Below are 21895 nucleotides of genomic sequence, written 5' to 3'. Positions count from 1 at the left end.
GACCCACTCAAACCCACTGCACACTCACCAACACACACTCACACCAACACACACTCACTGCCTCCAATTTCTGACTCACGTTCACAATTACCAGCTCAAATGCAGACAAGAATTTTCATTTGATTAGCACCTGAATGCTGTGAGGTGCAACACAACATTGTAAGCTGAGGATAGGTCTGAACGCCAGGCATGGGCATGGGAAGTATAGACCAGAGGATTGTCTCCAAGGAGGGAGCTAATGAGCGCGAGGGATAGAGAGATTCAGGAGGGGAGTCCCAAAACTCAGGATGGAGCAGCTGAAGACATGGCTGCCAGTAATGAAGGACAGATCTTGGAGCAGAGTCCAGAGTTCAATGTCTTCAGAATCATTAAGAGATAAGGAGCATGCAGGGACTGGAGGAAGTTACAGAGACAGGGAGGCGTGTCAGAAATTGCAGCTTTTATAGAGATAGAGAGAGATTCAGGGTTGGGGGACATTACAGAGACAATGAGGGGTCTGTGGGTTGGATCAGGGAGGGGTTGGGGGCAGAGGAGTTTGCAAAGGTAGGGAGTTGTGTGGGGGGATGGAAGAGGTTACACAGATGGTGTGGTGTTAGATGCTGCAGGTCATTACAGAGATAAGGGCTGGTATAGGGATATGAGGAGGTTACAGAGATAGGGAGGGGGTGTAGGGACTGGAGGAGGTTACAGAGATAGGGATGGGGTAGGGGCAGAAGGAGGTGACAGAGATACGGAGAGGTGTAGGGGCTAGAGGAGGTTACAGAGATAGGGAGGGGTTGCAGAGGCTGGAGGGGGTTACAGAGATAGGGAGGGGGTGTAGGGGCTGGAGGAGGTTACAGACATCGGGTTGCAGAAATAGGGAGGGGGTGTAGTGGCTGGAGGAGGTTACAGAGATAGGGAGGGCTGTGGAGGCTGGAGGGGGTTACAGAGATAGGGAGCGGGTGTAGGGAATGGAGGAAGTTACAGATATAGGGAGGGGGTGTAGGGCCTGGAGGTGGTTACAGAGATAGGGAGAGGGTGTAGGAGCTTGAGGAGGTTACAGAGATAGGCAGGGGTGTAGGGGCTGGAGGGGGTTACAGAGATCAGGAGGGGGTTAGGGACTGGAGGGAGTTACACAGATAGGTAGGGGTGTAGGGGGTTTCAGAGATAAGGAGAGGTGTAGGGGCTGGAGGAGGTTACAGAGATTGGGAGGGAGTGTAGGGCTGGAGGGGGTTACTGAGATAGGGAGGGGTGTAGGGGCTGGAGGGGGTTACGGAGATAGGGAGGGGGTGTAGGGGCTGGAGGGGGTTACAGAGATAGGGAGGGGGTGTAGGGGCTGGAGGAGGTGACAGAGATAGGGAGGGGGTGTAGGTGCTGGAGGTGGTTACAGAAATAGGGAGGGGGTTTAGGGGCTGGAGGGGGTTACAGAAATAGGGAGGGGTGTAGGGGCTGGAGGTGGTTACAGAGATAGGAAGGGGGTGTAGGGGCTGGAGGGGGTTACAGAAATAGGGAGGGGTGTAGGGGCTGGAGGAGGTTACAGAGATTGGGAGGGGGTGTCGGACCTGGAGGAGGTTACAGACATCGGGTTACAGAAATAGGGAGGGGTGTAGGGGCTGGAGGAGGTTGCAGAGATAGGGAGGGGTGTGGAGGCTGGAGGGGGTTACAGAGATAGAGAGCGGGTGTAGGGAATGGAGGAAGTTACAGATATAGGGAGGGGGTGTAGGGCCTGGAGGTGGTTACAGAGATAATGAGGGGGTGTAGGGGCTAGAGGAGGTGAGAGAGATAGGGAGGGGGTATAGGAGCTGGAGGAGGTTACAGAGATAGGCAGGGGGTTAGGGACTGGAGGGGGTTACACAGATAGGGAGGGGTGTAGGAGGTTTCAGAGATAGGGAGGGATGTAGGGGCTGGAGGAGGTTACAGAGATTGGGAGGGGGTGTAGTGGCTGGAGGTGATTACGGAGATAGTGAGGGGGTGTAGGGACTGGAGGATGTTACTGAGATAGGGAGGGGTGTAGGGGCTGGAGGGGGTTACGGAGATAGGGAGGGGGTGTAGGGTCTGGAGGGGGTTACAGCGGTAGGGAGGGGGTGTAGGGTGTGGAGGGGTTTTCAGAGATAGGGAGGGGTGTAGGGGGTTACAGAGAAAGGGAGGGGCTGTCGGGGCTGGAGGAGGTTACAGACATAGGGGGGCTGTGTCGCGGCTGGAGGAGGTTACAGAGATAAGGAGGGGGTGTGGGGGCTGGAGGAGGTTACAGAGATAGGGAGGGCTGTAGGGGCTGGAGGGGGTTCCAGAGATAGGGAGGGGGCTAGGGACTGGAGGATGTTACAGAGATAGGGAGGGGGTGTGGGGATGGAGGGAGTTACAGAGATAGGGAGTGGTGTGGGGATGGATGGGGTTACAGAGATAGGGAGGGGTGGTGGGAGCTGGAGGGGGTTACAGAGATAGGAACGGGGTGTAGGGGCTAGAGGAGGTTACAGAGATAGGGAGGGGTTGTGGGGATGGAAGGGGTTACAGAGATAGGGAGGGGGTGTAGCGGCTAGAGGAGGTTACAGAGATAGGGAGGGGTGGTGGGGGCTGGAGGGGGTTCGAGAGATAGGGACGGGGTGTAGCGGCTGGAGGAGGTTACAGAGATAGGGAGGGGGTGTAGGGGCTGGAGGGGGTTACAGAGATAGGGAGGGGGTGTAGGGGCTGGAGGAGGCGACAGAGATAGGGAGGGGGTGTAGGGGCTGGAGGGGGTTACAGAGATAGGGAGGGGGTGTAGGGGCTGGAGGGGGTTACAGAGATAGGGAGTGGGTGTAGGGGCTGGAGGAGGTTACAGAGATAGGGAGGGGGTGTACGGGCTGGAGGGGGTTACAGAGATAGGGAGGGGGTGTAGGGGCTGGAGGAGGTTACAGAGATAGGGAGGGGGTGTAGGGGCTGGAGGGGGTTAGAGAGATAGGGAGTGGTGTGGGGTTGGACGGGGTTACAGAGATAGGGAGGGGGTTAGGGGCTGGAGGAGGCGACAGAGATAGGGAGGGGGTATAGGGGCTGGAGGAGGGTACAGAGATAGGGAGGGGGTGTAGGGGCTGGAGGAGGTTACAGAGATTGGGCGGGAGTGTAGGGTTGGAGGGGGTTACTGAGATAGGGAGGGGTGTAGGGGCTGGAGGGGGTTACGGAGATAGGGAGGGGGTGTAGGGGCTGGAGGGGGTTACAGAGATAGGGAGGGGGTGTAGGGGCTGAAGGAGGTGACAGAGATAGGGAGGGGGTGTAGGTACTGGAGGTGGTTACAGAAATAGGGGGGGGGTTTAGGGGCTGGAGGGGGTTACAGAAATAGGGAGGGGTGTAGGGGCTGGAGGTGGTTACAGAGATCGGAAGGGGGTGTAGGGGCTGGAGGGGGTTACAGAAATAGGGAGGGGTGTAGGGGCTGGAGGAGGTTACAGAGATTGGGAGGGGGTGTCGGACCTGGAGGAGGTTACAGACATCGGGTTACAGAAATAGGGAGGGGTGTAGGGGCTGGAGGAGGTTACAGAGATAGGGAGGGGTGTGGAGGCTGGAGGGGGATACAGAGATAGAGAGCGGGTGTAGGGAATGGAGGAAGTTACAGATATAGGGAGGGGGTGTAGGGCCTGGAGGTGGTTACAGAGATAATGAGGGGGTGTAGGGGCTAGAGGAGGTGAGAGAGATAGGGAGGGGGTATAGGAGCTGGAGGAGGTTACAGAGATAGGCAGGGGGTTAGGGACTGGAGGGGGTTACACAGATAGGGAGGGGTGTAGGAGGTTTCAGAGATAGGGAGGGATGTAGGGGCTGGAGGAGGTTACAGAGATTGGGAGGGGGTGTAGTGGCTGGAGGTGATTACGGAGATAGTGAGGGGGTGTAGGGACTGGAGGGGGTTACTGAGATAGGGAGGGGTGTAGGGGCTGGAGGGGGTTACAGCGGTAGGGAGGGGGTGTAGGGTGTGGAGGGGTTTTCAGAGATAGGGAGGGGTGGAGGGGGTTACAGAGAAAGGGAGGGGCTGTCGGGGCTGGAGGAGGTTACAGACATAGGGGGGCTGTGTCGGGGCTGGAGGAGGTTACAGAGATAAGGAGGGGGTGTGGGGGCTGGAGGAGGTTACAGAGATAGGGAGGGCTGTAGGGGCTGGAGGGGATTCCAGAGATAGGGAGGGGGCTAGGGACTGGAGGATGTTACAGAGATAGGGAGGGGGTGTGGGGATGGAGGGGGTTACAGAGATAGGGAGTGGTGTGGGGATGGATGGGGTTACAGAGATAGGGAGGGGTGGTGGGAGCTGGAGGGGGTTACAGAGATAGGAACGGGGTGTAGGGGCTAGAGGAGGTTACAGAGATAGGGACGGTGTGTAGGGGCTAGAGGAGGTTACAGAGATAGGGAGGGGTTGTGGGGATGGAAGGGGTTACAGAGATAGGGAGGGGGTGTAGCGGCTAGAGGAGGTTACAGAGATAGGGAGGGGTGGTGGGGGCTGGAGGGGGTTCGAGAGATAGGGACGGGGTGTAGCGGCTGGAGGAGGTTACAGAGATAGGGAGGGGGTGTAGGGGCTGGAGGAGGCGACAGAGATAGGGAGGGGGTGTAGGGGCTGGAGGGGGTTACAGAGATAGGGAGGGGGTGTAGGGGCTGGAGGGGGTTACAGAGATAGGGAGTGGGTGTAGGGGCTGGAGGAGGTTACAGAGATAGGGAGGGGGTGTACGGGCTGGAGGGGGTTACAGAGATAGGGAGGGGGTGTAGGGGCTGGAGGAGGTTACAGAGATAGGGAGGGGGTGTAGGGGCTGGAGGGGGTTAGAGAGATAGGGAGTGGTGTGGGGTTGGACGGGGTTACAGAGATAGGGAGGGGGTTAGGGGCTGGAGGAGGCGACAGAGATAGGGAGGGGGTGTAGGGGCTGGAGGAGGCGACAGAGATAGGGAGGGGGTGGAGGGACTGGAGGGGGTTACAGAGATAGGGAGGGGGTGTAGGGGCTGGAGGAGGTTACAGAGATAGGGAGGGGGTGTAGGGGCTGGAGGAGGTTACAGAGATTGGGCGGGAGTGTAGGGCTGGAGGGGGTTACTGAGATAGGGAGGGGTGTAGGGGCTGGAGGGGGTTACGGAGATAGGGAGGGGGTGTAGGGGCTGGAGGGGGTTACAGAGATAGGGAGGGGGTGTAGGGGCTGGAGGAGGTGACAGAGATAGGGAGGGGGTGTAGGTGCTGGAGGTGGTTACAGAAATAGGGGGTGGGTTTAGGGGCTGGAGGGGGTTACAGAAATAGGGAGGGGTGTAGGGGCTGGAGGTGGTTACAGAGATAATGAGGGGGTGTTGGGGCTAGAGGAGGTGAGAGAGATAGGGAGGGGGTATAGGAGCTGGAGGAGGTTACAGAGATAGTCAGGGGGTTAGGGACTTGAGGGGGTTACACAGATAGGGAGGGGTGTAGGAGGTTTCAGAGATAGGGAGGGATGTAGGGGCTGGAGGAGGTTACAGAGATTGGGAGGGGGTGTAGTGGCTGGAGGTGATTACGGAGATAGTGAGGGGGTGTAGGGACTGGAGGGGGTTACTGAGATAGGGAGGGGTGTAGGGGCTGGAGGGGGTTACGGAGATAGGGAGGGGGTGTAGGGTCTGGAGGGGGTTACAGCGGTAGGGAGGGGGTGTAGGGTGTGGAGGGGTTTTCAGAGATAGGGAGGGGTGTAGGGGGTTACGGAGAAAGAGAGGGGCTGTCGGGGCTGGAGGAGGTTACAGACATAGGGGGGCTGTGTCGGGGCTGGAGGAGGTTACAGAGATAAGGAGAGGGTGTGGGGGCTGGAGGAGGTTACAGTGATAGGGAGGGCTGTAGGGGCTGGAGGGGGTTCCAGAGATAGGGAGGGGGCTAGGGACTGGAGGATGTTACTGAGATAGGGAGGGGGTGTGGGGATGGAGTGGGTTACAGAGATAGGGAGTGGTGTGGGGATGGATGGGGTTACAGAGATAGGGAGGGGTGGTGGGAGCTGGAGGGGGTTACAGAGATAGGAACGGGGTGTAGGGGCTAGAGGAGGTTACAGAGATAGGGACGGGGTGTAGGGGCTAGAGGAGGTTACAGAGATAGGGACGGTGTGTAGGGGCTAGAGGAGGTTACAGAGATAGGGAGGGGTTGTGGGGATGGAAGGGGTTACAGAGATAGGGAGGGGGTGTAGGGGCTAGAGGAGGTTACAGAGATAGGGAGGGGTGGTGGGGGCTGGAGGGGGTTCGAGAGATAGGGACGGGGTGTAGCGGCTGGAGGAGGTTACAGAGATAGGGAGGGGGTGTAGAGGCTGGAGGGGGTTACAGAGATAGGGAGGGGCTGTAGGGGCTGGAGGAGGCGACAGAGATAGGGAGGGGGTGTAGGGGCTGGAGGGGGTTACAGAGATGGGGAGGGGGTGTAGGGGCTGGAGGGGGTTACAGAGATAGGGAGTGGGTGTAGGGGCTGGAGGAGGTTACAGAGATAGGGAGGGGGTGTACGGGCTGGAGGGGGTTACAGAGATAGGGAGGGGGTGTAGGGGCTGGAGGAGGTTACAGAGATAGGGAGGGGGTGTAGGGGCTGGAGGAGGTTACAGAGATTGGGCGGGAGTGTAGGGCTGGAGGGGGTTACTGAGATAGGGAGGGGTGTAGGGGCTGGAGGGGGTTACGGAGATAGGGAGGGGGTGTAGGGGCTGGAGGGGGTTACAGAGATAGGGAGGGGGTGTAGGGGCTGGAGGAGGTGACAGAGATAGGGAGGGGGTGTAGGTGCTGGAGGTGGTTACAGAAATGGGGGGGGGTTTAGGGGCTGGAGGGGGTTACAGAAATAGGGAGGGGTGTAGGGGCTGGAGGTGGTTACAGAGATAATGAGGGGGTGTAGGGGCTAGAGGAGGTGAGAGAGATAGGGAGGGGGTATAGGAGCTGGAGGAGGTTACAGAGATAGGCAGGGGGTTAGGGACTGGAGGGGGTTACACAGATAGGGAGGGGTGTAGGAGGTTTCAGAGATAGGGAGGGATGTAGGGGCTGGAGGAGGTTACAGAGATTGGGAGGGGGTGTAGTGGCTGGAGGTGATTACGGAGATAGTGAGGGGGTGTAGGGACTGGAGGGGGTTACTGAGATAGGGAGGGGTGTAGGGGCTGGAGGGGGTTACGGAGATAGGGAGGGGGTGTAGGGTCTGGAGGGGGTTACAGCGGTAGGGAGGGGGTGTAGGGTGTGGAGGGGTTTTCAGAGATAGGGAGGGGTGTAGGGGGTTACAGAGAAAGAGAGGGGCTGTCGGGGCTGGAGGAGGTTACAGACATAGGGGGGCTGTGTCGGGGCTGGAGGAGGTTACAGAGATAAGGAGAGGGTGTGGGGGCTGGAGGAGGTTACAGTGATAGGGAGGGCTGTAGGGGCTGGAGGGGGTTCCAGAGATAGGGAGGGGGTGTATGGGCTGGAGGAGGCGACAGGAATAGGGAGGGGGTGTAGGGGCTGGAGGAGGTTACAGAGATAGGGAGGGGGTGTAGGGGCTGGAGGGGGTTACAGAGATAGGGAGTGGTGTGGGGTTGGACGGGGTTACAGAGATCGGGAGGGGGTGTAGGTGCTGGAGGAGGCGACAGAGATAGGGAGGGGTTGTAGGGGCTGGAGGAGGGTACAGAGATAGGGAGGGGGTGTAGGGGCTGGAGGAGGTGACAGAGATAGGGAGGGGGTGGAGGGACTGGAGGGGGTTACAGAGATAGGGAGGGGGTGTAGGGGCTGGAGGGGGTTACAGAGATAGGGAGGGGGTGTAGGGGCTGGAGGAGGCGACAGAGATAGTGTGGGGGTGTAGGGGCTGGAGGAGGTTACAGAGATAGGGAGGGGGTTAGGGGCTGGAGGGGGTTACAGAGATAGGGAGGGTGTAGGGGCTGGAGAGGGTTTACGAGATAGGGAGGGGGTGTAGGGGCTGGAGGGGGTTACAGAGGTAGGGAGGGGGTGTAGGGGCTGGAGGAGGTTACAGCGATAGGGAGGGGGTGTAGGGGCTGGAGGGGGTTACAGAGATAGGGAGTGGGTGTAGGTGCTGGAGGAGGTTACAGAGATAGGGAGGGGGTGTAGGGGCTGGAGGGGGTTACAGAGATAGGGAGGGGGTGTAGGGGCTGGAGGAGGCGACAGAGATAGGGAGGGGGTGTAGGGGCTGGAGGAGGTTACAGAGATAGGGAGGGGGTGTAGGGGCTGGAGGGGGTTACAGAGATAGGGAGTGGTGAGGGGTTGGACGGGGTTACAGAGATAGGGAGGGGGTGTAGGGACTGGAGGGGGTTACAGAGATAGGGACGGGGTGTAGGGGCCAGAAGGGGTTACAGAGATAGGGAGGGAGTGTAGGGGCTGGAGGAGGTTACAGAGATAGGGAGGGGGTGTAGGGACTGGAGGAGGCGACAGAGATAGGGAGGGGGTGTAGGGGCTGGAGGAGGTTACAGAGATAGGGAGGGGGTGTAGGGGCTGGAGGGGGTTACAGAGATAGGGAGTGGTGTGGGGTTGGACGGGGTTACAGAGATCGGGAGGGGGTGTAGGGGCTGGAGGAGGCAACAGAGATAGGGAGAGGGTGTAGGGGCTGGAGGAGGGTACAGAGATAGGGAGGGGGTGTAGGGGCTGGAGGAGGCGACAGAGATAGGGAGGGGGTGGAGGGACTGGAGGGGGTTACAGAGATAGGTAGGGGTGTAGGGGCTGGAGGAGGTTACAGAGATAGGGAGGGGGTGTAGGGGTTGGAGGGGGTTACAGAGAGAGGGAGGGGGTGTAGGGGCTGGAGGGGGTTACAGAGATAGGGAGTGGGTGTAGGGGCTGGAGGAGGTTACAGAGATAGGGAGGGGGTGTAGGGGCTGGAGGGGGTTACAGAGATAGGGAGGGGGTGTAGGGGCTGGAGGAGGTGACAGAGATCAGGAGCGGGTGTAGGGGCTGGAGGAGGTTACAGAGATAGGGAGGGGGTGTAGGGACTGGAGGGGGTTACAGAGATAGGGAGGGGGTGTAGGGGCTGGAGCGGGTTACAGAGATAGGGAGGGGATGTAGGGGCTGGAAGAGGTTACAGAGATAGGGAGGGGGTGTAGGGGCTTGAGGAGGTTACAGAGATAGGGAGGGGGTGTAGGGACTGGAGGGGGTTACAGAGATAGGGAGGGGGTGTAGGGGCTGGAAGGGGTTACAGAGATAGGGAGGGAGTGTAGGGGCTGGAGGAGGTTACAGAGATAGGGAGGGGGTGTAGGGGCTGGAGGAGGTTACTGAGATAGGGAGGGGGTGTAGGGGCTGGAGGAGGTCACAGAGATAGGGCGGGGGTGTAGGGGCTGGAGGGGGTTACAGAGATAGGGAGGGGCTGTAGGGGCTGGAGGAGGCGACAGAGATAGGGAGGGGGTGTAGGGGCTGGAGGGGGTTACAGAGATAGGGAGGGGGTGTAGGGGCTGGAGGGGGTTACAGAGATAGGGAGTGGGTGTAGGGGCTGGAGGAGGTTACAGAGATAGGGAGGGGGTGTACGGGCTGGAGGGGGTTACAGAGATAGGGAGGGGGTGTAGGGGCTGGAGGAGGTTACAGAGATAGGGAGGGGGTGTAGGGGCTGGAGGAGGTTACAGAGATTGGGCGGGAGTGTAGGGCTGGAGGGGGTTACTGAGATAGGGAGGGGTGTAGGGGCTGGAGGGGGTTACGGAGATAGGGAGGGGGTGTAGGGGCTGGAGGGGGTTACAGAGATAGGGAGGGGGTGTAGGGGCTGGAGGAGGTGACAGAGATAGGGAGGGGGTGTAGGTGCTGGAGGTGGTTACAGAAATGGGGGGGGGTTTAGGGGCTGGAGGGGGTTACAGAAATAGGGAGGGGTGTAGGGGCTGGAGGTGGTTACAGAGATAATGAGGGGGTGTAGGGGCTAGAGGAGGTGAGAGAGATAGGGAGGGGGTATAGGAGCTGGAGGAGGTTACAGAGATAGGCAGGGGGTTAGGGACTGGAGGGGGTTACACAGATAGGGAGGGGTGTAGGAGGTTTCAGAGATAGGGAGGGATGTAGGGGCTGGAGGAGGTTACAGAGATTGGGAGGGGGTGTAGTGGCTGGAGGTGATTACGGAGATAGTGAGGGGGTGTAGGGACTGGAGGGGGTTACTGAGATAGGGAGGGGTGTAGGGGCTGGAGGGGGTTACGGAGATAGGGAGGGGGTGTAGGGTCTGGAGGGGGTTACAGCGGTAGGGAGGGGGTGTAGGGTGTGGAGGGGTTTTCAGAGATAGGGAGGGGTGTAGGGGGTTACAGAGAAAGAGAGGGGCTGTCGGGGCTGGAGGAGGTTACAGACATAGGGGGGCTGTGTCGGGGCTGGAGGAGGTTACAGAGATAAGGAGAGGGTGTGGGGGCTGGAGGAGGTTACAGTGATAGGGAGGGCTGTAGGGGCTGGAGGGGGTTCCAGAGATAGGGAGGGGGTGTATGGGCTGGAGGAGGCGACAGAGATAGGGAGGGGGTGTAGGGGCTGGAGGAGGTTACAGAGATAGGGAGGGGGTGTAGGGGCTGGAGGGGGTTACAGAGATAGGGAGTGGTGTGGGGTTGGACGGGGTTACAGAGATCGGGAGGGGGTGTAGGTGCTGGAGGAGGCGACAGAGATAGGGAGGGGTTGTAGGGGCTGGAGGAGGGTACAGAGATAGGGAGGGGGTGTAGGGGCTGGAGGAGGTGACAGAGATGGGGAGGGGGTGGAGGGACTGGAGGGGGTTACAGAGATAGGGAGGGGGTGTAGGGGCTGGAGGGGGTTACAGAGATAGGGAGGGGGTGTAGGGGCTGGAGGAGGCGACAGAGATAGTGTGGGGGTGTAGGGGCTGGAGGAGGTTACAGAGATAGGGAGGGGGTTAGGGGCTGGAGGGGGTTACAGAGATAGGGAGGGTGTAGGGGCTGGAGAGGGTTTACGAGATAGGGAGGGGGTGTAGGGGCTGGAGGGGGTTACAGAGGTAGGGAGGGGGTGTAGGGGCTGGAGGAGGTTACAGCGATAGGGAGGGGGTGTAGGGGCTGGAGGGGGTTACAGAGATAGGGAGTGGGTGTAGGTGCTGGAGGAGGTTACAGAGATAGGGAGGGGGTGTAGGGGCTGGAGGGGGTTACAGAGATAGGGAGGGGGTGTAGGGGCTGGAGGAGGCGACAGAGATAGGGAGGGGGTGTAGGGGCTGGAGGAGGTTACAGAGATAGGGAGGGGGTGTAGGGGCTGGAGGGGGTTACAGAGATAGGGAGTGGTGAGGGGTTGGACGGGGTTACAGAGATAGGGAGGGGGTGTAGGGACTGGAGGGGGTTACAGAGATAGGGACGGGGTGTAGGGGCCGGAAGGGGTTACAGAGATAGGGAGGGAGTGTAGGGGCTGGAGGAGGTTACAGAGATAGGGAGGGGGTGTAGGGACTGGAGGAGGCGACAGAGATAGGGAGGGGGTGTAGGGGCTGGAGGAGGTTACAGAGATAGGGAGGGGGTGTAGGGGCTGGAGGGGGTTACAGAGATAGGGAGTGGTGTGGGGTTGGACGGGGTTACAGAGATCGGGAGGGGGTGTAGGGGCTGGAGGAGGCAACAGAGATAGGGAGAGGGTGTAGGGGCTGGAGGAGGGTACAGAGATAGGGAGGGGGTGTAGGGGCTGGAGGAGGCGACAGAGATAGGGAGGGGGTGGAGGGACTGGAGGGGGTTACAGAGATAGGTAGGGGTGTAGGGGCTGGAGGAGGTTACAGAGATAGGGAGGGGGTGTAGGGGTTGGAGGGGGTTACAGAGAGAGGGAGGGGGTGTAGGGGCTGGAGGGGGTTACAGAGATAGGGAGTGGGTGTAGGGGCTGGAGGAGGTTACAGAGATAGGGAGGGGGTGTAGGGGCTGGAGGGGGTTACAGAGATAGGGAGGGGGTGTAGGGGCTGGAGGAGGTGACAGAGATCAGGAGCGGGTGTAGGGGCTGGAGGAGGTTACAGAGATAGGGAGGGGGTGTAGGGACTGGAGGGGGTTACAGAGATAGGGAGGGGGTGTAGGGGCTGGAGCGGGTTACAGAGATAGGGAGGGGATGTAGGGGCTGGAAGAGGTTACAGAGATAGGGAGGGGGTGTAGGGGCTTGAGGAGGTTACAGAGATAGGGAGGGGGTGTAGGGACTGGAGGGGGTTACAGAGATAGGGAGGGGGTGTAGGGGCTGGAAGGGGTTACAGAGATAGGGAGGGAGTGTAGGGGCTGGAGGAGGTTACAGAGATAGGGAGGGGGTGTAGGGGCTGGAGGAGGTTACTGAGATAGGGAGGGGGTGTAGGGGCTGGAGGAGGTCACAGAGATAGGGCGGGGGTGTAGGGGCTGGAGGGGGTTACAGAGATAGGGAGGGGTGTGAGGGCTGGAGGAGTTTACAGAGATAGGGAGGGGGTGTAGGGGCTGGAGGGGGTTACAGAGATAGGGAGGGGGTGGGGGAGTAGAGGAATTTCCAGACAAAATGAGGTTTGTTGCTGTATATTCTCACACTTGGACACCTTGAGGGTTGTGCTGAGTTTGTGGATGTTTCTGTTTAGTTTGTAGAGGACTTTTTCAGGCAACATTAGTTCATGTTTTGCAAATGAGTCTCAATATTTGAACATTGGGAAGGGGGTAATTGTGTTTGAATTTATGTAGAACTGAGGGGTTTTTGAATGTTGCCCAGTGAGAGACCCTGGGATTTGGGCAGGTTTTATGTGTCGATCTGGAAACTTGAGGATTGAGACATGACATGAAATGTGGCAGAAAGTTAATCTGATGTCAAACAGGATCATTAGACGCCTGGAGAGCAATTAAAACACATTCCACAAACCCACCATTCACCACATACTCTCTCTCCAGCAACCCAGCCAATTCCATTATTCGTTTGTCCAGGATTATTCCATTGCATAAAAGCAGAACACTTCCTGCACCTCCAGTCATTCCTAAATTCACTCACTGGAAGCGAAGAGATTCTGAAAGAGATCCAGGAAAGATGTTGAGGCTTTGGAGAGGGTGCAAAGGAGGTTTTGCAGGATGCTGCCTGGACTGGAGGGCTCCTCTTACGAGGAGAGGTTGACTGAGCTCGGACTTTTCTCTCTGGAGAGAAGGAGGAAGAGAGGTGACCTGATCGAAGTGTACAAGGTAATGAGAGGCATGGATAGTGTCGATAGCCAGAGACTTTTCCCCAGGGCAGGATTGACTGCCACGAGGGGTCATAGTTTTAAGGTGTTAGGAGGAAGGTATAGAGGAGACGTCAGAGGGAGGTTCTTCACCCAGAGAGTTGTGAGCGCATGGAATAGTTTACCAGTGGTAGTCGTGGAAGCAGAGTCATTAGTGGCATTTAAGCGACTGCTGGACATGCATGTGGACAGCAGTGAATTGAGGGGAATGTAGGTTAGGTTATTTTATTTTTGGATTAGGATTATTCCACGGCACAACATCGTGGGCCAAAGGGCCTGTACTGTGCTGTACTTTTCTATGTTCTATGTTCATTTTGTCTTAACTCTGTGAGCAACTGGGGGCAATGGATGGGAGGGTGAGACACACCCGCATCCACACTGACACACACTCACATTGAGTTACACTTACACACATTAAATGCACATTCACCACACAGTCACACTCAGATACAGTAAACATCCAGACTGCACTGACCTAGTCTAAAATACAACAGCAGTTGCTGAGATACAATGAACCTCATAGAAACTATACACACCCTCTTACACACTTAACTCACTTCCTATGGAATGTACAGCAAAGATTAGAGAGAATTACTCTCCCTGTTTATATCATTTATTGAACTCCACTCCATGGTCATTCCCATTTCCAGACTGGATGTAAAACACTCGAGCATGAATGATGAGTAATAATTGGAAAGCTGGATAAAACAATGCAGTTTTATTTTGAGATGGTATGTGTCAGTTTAACACTGAGAGCTGTGTTAACAGTCGAGTCATTCAGGCACACAGAACATTGAATAAAATCTTTTTCACTCACCCTGTTCCCCTGTGAGGCCACTCCAAGATTTGAGGAGATTGCGAGCCACCACTGTCATACCTTTAACATTACTTCGACATTCCCATGGTAGATTATAAAGAAGCTTCCGGCACAAAACACAAAACCCCCTCCATTATCGTCCATCAGGCACCCAATCAGAAAGGTGTCCAAAAGGAGGTCATTCAGTCCATAGACTCTGTACTGACTGAATAACAGTGGTCAGTCTAATTCCAATTCCAACTCTTGGTCTGCAGCTCTGGAGGTCCCAGTATCTTGCGTGAAATTCCCAGAGATGTTTTTTTATTAAATGTGATGAAGGTTTCAGTGACTCCCGCTCCCACTGACATGGAGCTGCTTCTCCCCTGCACCCTTCGGGTGAAAACGTTCAGAAACTGGGTGAGAAGAAATTCCTTCTGCATAATGCAGGGTTCAGTATCTCAGACCCTGTCTCAACCTCCTCTCCCCACCGACAGCAACTCCATCACTTTCTCTGACTGAGTCTGACACTGAACCAGCTTCCTCATCACATTGTTATCAAACCAGAATCCCAAGATGAGCTCACGGTCACATATCCACAAGATCACTGAGACAGCGGGCACTGACTCCCAATCCCCTCAAATCCAGGAGTGGCCTCACAGGGGAATGGGGCGAGCGAAAAAAGATTTATTCAATGTCTATAGGTGCGAGGCTGGGAAATTACAGCAGATCAGACAGCATCAGAGGAGCTGGGAAATCACAGGGGTAGGAAAATCAATGTTTCGTCTGAAACCCGATGTCAGAAATGTTGACTTTCCTACTCCTCTGATGCTGTCTGACCTACTGTCCAGTTCCAGCCTCACACCTATGGACTCTGCCTTCCAGCATCTCCAGTCCTTATGGTGTCTAGGTTTTGTTCAACGTTCTGTGTGTCCAAATAATTCTACCGTGAACACCAGCTCTCTGTGTTAAACTGACACATATCAGCTTGCATTTCAGAATAAAGCAGCATTGTTTTATCCAGCTTTTCAATTATTATTCATCATTAATGCTCAAGGGCTTTACATCCAGTCTGGAAATGGGAGCGACCATGGAGTGGAGTTTAATAAATGATATAAACAGGGAGGATAATTCTGTTGAATATCTGCTCCTCACTTGCTTCCTGAAAAACAGGATAACAGCAATGAACGTGTCAGCTTCATAAGCCCCAGACAACAGGAGCAATAACAAGGCATGTGTTTGTGTTTAGAAAAAGTTGTGGAAATTGATGCTGGGATTAGATTTCAAAGATATCAAGGGGGAAAGAAATCGATCAAAGTATAACCAGAGCTTTGAAATGCACGCTTTGAAAAGCGTTGAGATTTGCAAGGCCCAGTTGTTATATTAGATTCCCTACAGTGTGGAAACAGGCCCTTCGGCCCAACAAGTCCACACCGCCCCTTGAAGCATCCCACCCAGACCCATCCCCCTAAACATGACAGGCAATTTAGCACGGCCGATCCACCTAACCTGCACATCTTTGGATTGTGGGAGGAAACCGGAGCACCCGGAGAAAACCCACGCAGACACGGGGAGAATGCGCAAACTCCACACAGACAGTTGCCTGAGGCTGGAATCGAACCCAGGTCCCTGGCGCTGTGAGGCTGCAGTGCTAACCACTGAGCCACCACACTGCTCTGCACTGAATTAGAAAAACACAAGCACCAAAGCAAGGAGTAGGACGAGAGTAATGACTGGAGTAAGATTAGGGCCAGTCAAGGACAGTCGTGGGAATTTGTGCGTGGAGTCCAAAGAGATAGGAGAGGCGCTAAATGAATATTTTTTGTCAGTATTCACACAGGAAAAAGACAATGTTGTTGAGGAGAAGACTGAGATACAGGCGATTAGACTAGACCGGATTGAGGTTCATAAGGAGGAGGTGTTAGCAATTCTGGAAAGTGTGAAAATAGGTAAGTCCCCTGGGCCAGATGGGATTTATCCGAGGATTCTCTGGGAAGCTAGGGATGAGATTGCACAGCCTTTAGCTGGGAACTTTATGTCATCATTGTCTACAGGAATAGTGCCAGAAGACTTGAGGATAGCAAATGTTGTCCCCTTGTTCAAAAAGGTGAGTAGAGACAACCCTGATAATTACAGACCTGTGAGCCTTACTCTGGTTGTGGGTAAAGTGTTTGATAAGGTTCCCTATGGTAGCCTATTGCAGAAAATATAGATCATAAGACCATAAGACATAGGAAGGGAAATAAGGCCATTGGGCCCATCAAGTCCACTCTGCCATTTAAATCATGGCTGATGGGCATTTCAACTCCACTTCCCTGCACTTTCCCCATAGACCTTGATTCCTTTTGAGATCAAGAATTTGTCGATCTCTGCCTTGAAGGCATCCAACGTCCCGGCCTCCACTGCACTCCATGGCAATGAATTCTACAAGCCCACCGCTCTCTGGCTGAAGAAATGTCATCTCATTTCAGTTTTAAATTTACCCCTCTAATTTTAAGGCTGTGCCCACGGGTCCTAGTCTCCCCGCCTAACGGAATTAACTGCCCAGCGTCCACCAATTCCAAAACATACATTATCTTGTAAATTTCTATTAGATCTCCCCTCAACCTTCTAAACTCTAATGAGTACAATCCCAGGTCCTTAGCCGTTCATCATACGCCAAACCTACCATTCCAGGGATCATACGTGTGAATCTCTCCTGGACACACTCCAGGCCTAGTATGTCCTTCCTGAGGTGTGGGGCCCAAAATTGGACACAGTATTCTAAATGGGGCCTAACTAGAGCCTTATGAAGCCTCAGAAGCACATCGCTGCTTTTATATTCCAACCCTCTTCAGATAAACGACATTACATTCACTTTCTTAATTACGGACTCTACCTGCAAGTTAACCTTTAGAGAATCCTGGACCAACACTCCCAGATCCCTTTGCACTTCTGATTTGCTAATTTTCTTACCATTTAGAAAATAGTCCATGCCTGTATTCTTTTTTCCAAAGTGCAAAACCTCACATTTACTCACATTGAATTTCATCAGCCATTTCCTGGACCACTCTCCTAAACTGTCTAAATCTTTCTGCAGCTTCCCCACCTCCCCAGTACTACCTGCCGGTCCACCTATCTTTGTATCATCGGCAAACTTCGCTAGAATGCCCCCAATGCCTTCATCCAGATCATTAATATATAAAAGGTGAACAGCTGCGGCCCCAACACTGAACCCTGCGGGACACCACTTGTCACCAGTTGCCATTCCGAGAAAGAGCCTTTTATCCCAACTCTCTGTCTTCTGTCAGACAGCCAATCCTCAATCCAAGCCAGTAGCTCACTTCGAACACCATGGGCCCTCAACTTGCTCAGCAGCCTCCCGTGAGGCACCATATCAAAAGCCTTTTGGAAGTCTAGATAGATAACATCTACTGGGTTTCCCTGGTCTAACATACTTGTTACCTCTTCAAAGAATTCTAACAGGTTTGTCAGGCACGACCTCCCCTTACTAAAACCATGCTGACTTGTTTTAATCTGTCCCTGCACTTCCAGGAATTTAGAAATCTCATCCTTGACAATGGATTCGAGAATTTTACCAACTACCAAGGTTAGCCTAATCGGCCTATAATTTTCCATCTTTTGCCTTGATCCTTTCTTAAATAAGGGAGTTTCTTAAATAAGGGACTCCAGTGACTTTTGAAAGATCACGACCAAAGCCTCCGCTATTTCCTCAGCCTCCTCCCTCAGAACTCTAGGATGTAGCCCATTGGGGCCAGGAGATTTATCAGTTTTTAGACCTTTTAGCTTTTCTAGCACTTTCTCTTTTGTAATGCCTACCGTACTCAACTCTGCCCCCTGGCTCTCCATAATTGTTGGCATACTACTCATGTCTTCCACTGTGAAGACTGACGCAAAGTGCTTATTAAGTTCTTCAGCTATTTCCTTATCTCCAATCACTAGCCTTCCAGAATCAATTTAGAGCAGCCCAATGTCTACTTTTGTCTCTCGTTTGTTTCTTATGCATTGAAAGAAGCTTTTACTATCATTTCTAATATTACTAGCTAGCCTACCTTCATATTTGATCTACTTCCGTATTGCTCTCTTTGTTATCCTCTGTTTGTTTTTGTAGCCTTCCCAATCTTCAGATTTCCCAGTGCTCTTGGCCACTTTATAGGCTGTCTCTTTTTCTTTGATACATTTCCTGACTTCCTTTGTCAGCCATGCTTGTCTAATCCCACCCCGGATAATCTTTCTTTTCTTTGGGATGAACCTCTGTACTGTGTCCGAAATTACACCCAGAAACTCCTGCCATCGTTGGTCTACTGTCTTCCCCGCTAGGCTCTGCTTCCAGTCGATTTTCACCAATTCCACCCTCATGCCCCTGTAATTACCTTTATTTAATTGTAACACCATTACATCTGATTTTGCCTTCTCTCTTTCAAACTGCAGACTGAACTCTACCATATTATGATCGCTGCCTCCTAAGTGTTCCCTTACTTTAAGGTCTTTTATAAAGTCTGGCTCATTACATAGCACTAAGTCCAGAATAGCCTGCTCCCTTGTGGGCTCCATCACAAGCTGTTCCAAAAAGCCATCCTGTAAGCATTCCATGAATTCTCTTTCTTTGGATCCACCAGCAACATTATTCACCCAATCCACCTGCATAGTGAAGTCCCCCATGATCACCATGACCTTGCCTTTTTGACATGCCCTGTCTATTTCTCGGTGCATCTTGCGCCCTGGTCCTGATCACTGTTAGGAGGTCTGTACATAACTCCCATTACAGTTTTTTTTGCCTTTGTGGTTCCTCAATTCCACCCACACAGACTCCACATCTTCTGACCCTATGTCATTTAGTGCCATAGATTTATTCCATTCTTAACTAACAAGGCAACCCCACCTGCTCTGCCCACCTCCCTGTCTTTTCGATATGTTGTGAATCCTTGGATGTTTAACTGCCAGTCCTGAGCTCCCTGCAACCGTGTCTCTGTGATTCCTACCACATCATAATCTTTTAAGAGGATTTGTGCTGTTAATTCATCTACTTTGTTGCGAATACTACAAGCACTTAGATAAAGTGCCTTGATGCTAACTTTCTTATCATTATTGGAGACGTTGAAAATCCCAAGATGTCTTAAGCTATCCTTCCTTTTTGCTGTATTCCTAGTCTGCCTCGAGCTTAAATCCACCTGTACACATGCTATCCTATTGCTTATCTTTCCATTTAACTCCATACTCCCTGTCTCTTTCACTTTCCCTTACCCCGACTCACTAGTTTAAAGTCCTACTGACCACCCTATTTATCCTTTTCGCTAGATCACTGGTTCCAGATCGGTTCAGGTGGAGACCGTCCCAACAGTACAGATACCCCGGTTCCAAAACTGATGCCAATGCCCCATGAAATGGAATTCCTCTTTCCTACACCAATCCCTTAGCCACGTGTTTACCCACGGAGAGTAGTAAGGGCATGGAATACCCGGCCTGCAACAGTAGTTGACTTGCCAAGTTTAAGGGCATTTAAATGGTCATTGGATAAACATATAGATAATAATGGATTACTGTATGTTAGATGGGCTTCAGTTTGGTTTCAAAGGTCGCGCAACATCGAGGGCCAAAGGGCCCGTACTGCGCTGTAATGATCTATGTTCCACGTTCTATGTCCTCTGTTCAATGAGTGCAAATGAGGAGTGTTGAGTTTCAATTTCTGAAATGCACGCTCTGCTGTCAGTGAGATCACATCAGGATCTCTACATTCCTCCAGTTCCGACCTCCCACACATCCAGATTTCATCCCTTTATCAATGCTGGGAGTGAGCTGTGACCCCAAACTGGGAGAGTGGGGTCACACTCAGAGACTCTGTCACTGTCTCCCTCCACCATTCCCTCCAGCTGTCTCTGATTGTCAATCCTGAACTCTCACACATTTCCCCAATGATTTCTGCTTTATTACCCTCCTCGGAACAATCTGTGTCCGGGTCACCTCCACACTCCATCGTTCCAATTTTCTCCGGCTCAGTCTCTCATCTCAACGCTCCACAAATTTCAATTCCTCCCGAACTCTGCTGTTTGTAACAAGCACTCACCAGGTCCCGTTCACCCAACACCCCATCACAGTCTGCAGCCCCAAAACCCTCTCCCTATCTCTGTAACCCCCTCCAGCCCCTATACCCCCTCCCTATCTCTGTAACCTCCTCCAGCCCCTACACCCCCTCCCTATCTCTGTAACCTCCTCCAGCCCCTACAGCCCCTCCCTATCTCTGTAACCTCCTTCAGCCCCTACACCACCTCCCTATCTCTGTAACCCCCTCCAGCCCCTACACCCCCTCCCTATCTCTGTAATCACCTCCAACCCCTGCACCCTTCCCTCTCTCTGATAGCTCCTCCAGCACCTACACCCCTCCCTATCTCTGTAACCCCCTCCAGCACCTACACCTCTCCCTATCTCTGTAACCTCCTCCAGCCCCTACACTCCCTCCCTATCTCTGTAACCTCCTCCAGCCCCCACACCCCCTCCCTATCTCTGTAACCTCCTCCTGCTCCTCATTACATGATCTCCACCCTCCTGTAATCCTGGTTGCTGTTGATTCTCAGTTTCCATTGGTCCAGCATTGGTGACCCTGCCTTCAGACCCTGGCTCTTCAGATCGGAATTCCTGAGCTTTCTGTGGCCTTTGACCTCCCCCTTTTAGAATCGTCTGGGAAACCAGCCTCTTTCACTGGACCTCTCTTACCCTGGCCCACAATCTGCCTCTGTGTCCCAGGGTCTATCATTGACCGATGTGATCTCCTTTGAAGCAACTGGGCCATTGTACTCATCAAAGGTGCTACCTAAATGCAACTTTTGCTCGTTGCTGATGTGCCTTGCTACTCTGCACACCTGGTTATTATTGATGCCCTCAAATTGTAATCATCTCTGTTCAGCTTCTGGAACCCTCAGTCACACTCACTTCCTCAGCTCCTCCCTCACCCACACAGCCCATGCCATTGGTCTCAGTAAATGGGTCCTGTTATGTGTCCTGGAGGAATGTGTGAGGCCAGTCCAGTGGGGTTGGGATGGTGGGTGGGAAGATGTCAGCAGCAACGGCCCTGCCCAGTGTCCACCCGCCATGTGTCTTTCATTCATTCATGGGATGAGGGTGCCACTGGCAAGGCAGCATTTATTGCCCAGAGAGTAGTGCAGAATGAACCACATTGCTGTGGGCCTAGAGTCACATGTAGACCAGGCCAGGTAAGGATGGCAGTTTCCTTTCCTAAAGAACATTAGTGAACCAGGTGGGTTTTGACAATAACTGACAATGGATTCACTGTCATCATTGTACTCTAAATTCCAGATTTTTGTCAAATTTAGATTCCACCATCTGCCATGTATGTGTGTGTGTGTGTGTGTGTCTGTGTGTGTGTGTGTGTGTGTGTGTGTGCGAGTGTGTCTGTGTGTGTGTGTGAGAGAGAGTGTGTGTGTGTGTGCGCGCATGTGTGTGTGTGTGAGAGAGTACGTGTGTGTACGAGAGTCCGTGAGTGTGAGTGTGTGTGTGTGTGTGTGTGTGTGAGAGAGAGAGAGAGTGTGCGAGAGAGTGTGTGTGTGTGAGAGTTTGTGTGCATGAGACAGTCTGTGTGCGAGTGAGTGTGTCTGTGTGTGCGCGCCACTGTGCGAGAGAGAGTGTGTGTGTGTGTGTGTGTGTGTGTTGTGTGTGTGTGTGAGTGTGTGTGTGAGTGTGTGAGTGTGTGTGTGAGTGTGTGAGTGTGTGTGTGTGTGTGTGTGTGTGTGTGTGTGTGTGTGTGTGTGTGTGTTGTGTGTGGAGGGGAGGAGGTGGGGGAGAGGGATGGGGGTAGGGGACAGTGATGGATAACTGATCTCTGTCCCTCTCCGAGCTGACTTTAATATGTACACACATTAACCTACACAGAACCCTACATGCACCCCTTATCTTAATATCCGCAGATGTTAATCCCAAATGTATCCATGTTCAGTTAATGTATTCAAACTCTTAAAATCACCAACTAACTACACAGACTATTTACTCCAAAATCTCCCCTTTCCCCGCACGGTGGCTCAATGGTTAGCACTGCAGCCTCACAGAGCCAGGGGCCAAGGTTCGATTCTACTCTCAGGTACTGTCTGTGTGGAGTTTACACATTCTCCCTGTGT

General features: G+C 53.8%; 1 protein-coding gene across 5 annotated transcripts in view; it reads right to left on the bottom strand.

The window, feature by feature from the left end:
- The window catches only part of LOC132209911 (netrin-G1-like), a 141347-nt gene that overhangs the window by 83377 nt on the left and 36075 nt on the right, over positions 1-21895 (bottom strand). The window lies entirely within an intron of this gene.

The sequence above is a fragment of the Stegostoma tigrinum genome, chromosome 8 (genome assembly GCF_030684315.1).
Source record: "Stegostoma tigrinum isolate sSteTig4 chromosome 8, sSteTig4.hap1, whole genome shotgun sequence".
Taxonomy (NCBI): Eukaryota; Metazoa; Chordata; class Chondrichthyes; order Orectolobiformes; family Stegostomatidae; genus Stegostoma; species Stegostoma tigrinum.
Note: the sequence above shows the minus strand (reverse complement) of the source record. Positions and strands in the feature narration are given on the sequence as shown.